We start from the raw sequence: 3428 nt of genomic DNA, 5'->3' as shown, positions 1-3428 counted from the left end.
AGCCTCAGAACCAGGGGTTGAGTGGGCCAGTTTGTAACATTCCATCAGGGCAGCCCTAGGAACCTAATACCACAGCTGAAATTTGTTCTCTTAGGAAATGCCTCTTCTCACAGTCTAAGCACCACAGACAAGAACCAGCTCACCTGCTCCAGCCCAGCTGGCAGATCCTCTGGTATGATCTAGCCCAGTCCCATCTCTGAACACCTCACCCACTCCCATCCCCACCTTGTTCTGGGTCAAGATGAGGATAGACCTGTAAACTGAAGAAAACCCAAAGATTCCCATCTGGTTTTGTATAAGATAAAACCCATCTGGACCCAGCCTGACAGAAGTAAGTGTGTGTGTGTGTGTGTGTGTGTGTGTGTGTGTGTGTATAATTTTTTTTTAAAGCCTCCCTTATAGGCTCATTCAGCTGGCAGCAGCAGGGAGCCCCTGAGTTGGTGAGGTCTTGGCCAAGTGGGGTCCGAGGCCCTGTGCTGCTGGGCCCTGACCCTGAGGAACCAGAGCCCAAGTATGGGTCTGCCTGTTGGCTGCCTGCCTTGGCTGATGAGCTAGCCTGGGAACACTCCCTGCAGCGCCTGTCAGACCTCCCAAGTGCTAGGGGAAGGGTGCTGCAAAGAGGTTTGTGCTCACATGACCCAGATTTAGTGTATGTTCCAAGTGGCCAAGTCCCACTCCCCAAAGCTGGAGAAGGGCCACAGCAGCTCTTTGTATTTAAGGAGCTGATATTCTGAAGTGTTCTAGTTCCTTGGTGCCCAGTGGCCCCAAATTAAAGGGGCTAGGAGATTCAAACACAGCAGGGGGCTTCTTTTTCCACAGAGGCATCCATTACAGTGTGCCCAGAAAAAAGGAGCTGGCAGCCAGAATAGGGGCAGTAGTAGGTTATGTATGAGTTTGAAATAGAGTGGACAGTGGCTTCCCCTCTTGCATATCCTCCCCACCATTCCTGACAGGGAACAGTGCACAACAAACAAAAGCAAGGCGTAAGCTTCAAGTGCACCTGCCAGAGCCTGGAGAGGGCCTAGGGCATGCCAAACTTGCCCCTTGGCGGCCACTTCTCTATCCTTTCCCAGTAAGAACTTCAGTTTACCGCTCTGGATTTCTTACTGTGTTACAGATATGCAACTGTCGGTCTTCATCTTGATGTCCCCAGTGCGTTTGACACAGTTGATCGGCTCCCACTTCTTGAAGTATTTTTCTCTTGGCTTCCAGAACGGCACACTTATGGTTTCCTACCCCAGTAGCCACTCCCTCTGCTGGTCCTCTTGTCTCTGACTCAAACCCCTGCACTCTTCCCCGTGATATCACTTTTTAGGTGGTCTTAGACTGTCTCTTGCATGATTTATAACCAGCCATAACCTTTTCCTTAAACTCCAAACTTACATTACATAACTAACCGCTTGGGTAATAGTTTAGTGCTCTGCAACAAATTACTCCCAAGTCTAGCAGCTTGGAATTGATATCCCACAATTTCTGAGAGTTGGCAATCTGGGAACAGTCTAGTCGCGTGGCTCTGGCCAGCAGGCAGCAATCATCCAGAGGAGAACCACTTCCAAGCTTATGCACAAGGCTCTCACAGGAGTCCTTGATTTCCCACATGATGGGCCCCTCCCTAGGGTTGCTTGTGACAAGGCAGTTGACTCCTGCCAGGTGAGGGAGAGACTAAAACAGAAGTGGCAGTGTCTTTTATAATCTGATCTTGAAGTGATATGCCCACATTTATTACATATTCTGTTGGTCACAGAACAATCCTGGGACAATGGAGGGTGCAGGGGTATTGCAGAGGCAGGAGGCAGGGACCACTGAGTCACTGCAGAGAATGGGTACCACAGGGGTCTAGTTGATATCTCATAATTAACATGTCCTAACTCACAATCTCAGATCAGCTCCAAACTTGCTCTTCCCCATCTTTATCTCAGTAAATGACAGTAACTCTGTGGTTTAGGACCCAAACCTCCAAGTCATCTTTGACTATTGCCCTTGTTGAACCCATAAACAAATTCTGTGCATTTTGCCGTCAAGACACATCCCACATCTGAGTACTCCGACCCCTCCCACTGCTACCACTCCAGCCCAAGCCATCACCTCTCCTAATTTGCTTACTGCTTCCATCCCACCCAAGCAGCATATTCTCCACACAGTAGCCAAAGAGCAGGTTTTAAAAATTCACTAGCCCCATTCAGACCTTTGGTTGGCTGCCCCTTTCAGCTAAGAAAACAGACCCAAACTCCTAAGGTATGATGTAACTGGACCTTGTGCACCTGTCCAGCCTTCTTTCCTCCACTGGTTCCCTTCAGAGTTTGCGCCTGCTGCATTGGCCTCTCTGCTGTGCCTGCAAGACACCACCTATCCTCCCTGCTCAAGGTTTTACACTGCCGTTTTCGCTGAAAGCCGCTCCCTGATATCTTTTCATAAGGCCTGCTGCCTCACTTTATTCAGGTCTCTGCTCAAACATTTCCACCTCACAAGCCAACCCCTCAATCTGAAGAGTGCCCTCTCCTCTCTTTCACAGGGTTTATTCTTGGCATCTCTCATAGTCACCCCCATGAGGGCAAGGCCTTTCATGTGTTCTGCTCATGCCAGTCTCCCCAGTACCTATAGCAGTATCTGGCACATAGGAGGCATTCAGTATTTGCTGGACTAATGAATGAAATATAAAGGTTTAGGGTTTAGTAATTCCAACCTGAATTATTTTGGTGGTATAGGGATCCTTGGGTGGAGGAGAGCCCCAAAGTGAGACCAATCCATGTTGGTCCCACAAGCATTTGTGCATCTCTTTGGGGCACAGTACAAAGTATATAGGAAGTTAACAAAACATATAATTGCTGTCCTCTTTCCAAGTTTACAATTTAGCAAAAAGATCTGGAGTATGTATATATTTAACCTTTCCACTCCATTTGCTTGCTAAAGTGTTAAAATCTACCACTACTCCCCTGCTTGAAAACCCTTCAGGGACTCAACACTGCCCTGAAGATAAAGCCTGAATTTCTTGCTAGGGGTTACCCTGGAACTTCTTGGTGTTGCCTCAGTTTACCATTTTCATTTCTCGCCCCTTCCTGCTCTGACAGTACTCTCCACTGAAATGCTGGCTGCTTCCTAAACATGTACTTTCTCTTGTTTTAGGGTTTCTGCCCAGGCTGCTTCCTCTGTCTCTGCCACCCCCAGCTCTCCTGTCAGTTCACTGTGCTGCTTAACACATCTCCTGGCTCTCATCCTTCATGGGGGGCTCTTTAAGCTGGTGGTCTCAGGTTCTCAATGGGAAGGCAAGCCACACGTACAAGTACTACTTAAATGTCCGCATGATCACACTTGCTGATGTCCCACTGCCCAAAGAGAGACATGGCTAAGTAGAGATGGAAGGGGTGGAGACATAATCTTTACTTCTGATGGGAGCAGCAGCATAATCACAGCGAAGTGGGGCAAGCACA

This window comes from Ictidomys tridecemlineatus, chromosome 7 (genome assembly GCF_052094955.1).
Source record: "Ictidomys tridecemlineatus isolate mIctTri1 chromosome 7, mIctTri1.hap1, whole genome shotgun sequence".
NCBI lineage: Eukaryota > Metazoa > Chordata > Mammalia > Rodentia > Sciuridae > Ictidomys > Ictidomys tridecemlineatus.
This window is presented reverse-complemented; position numbering follows the sequence as displayed.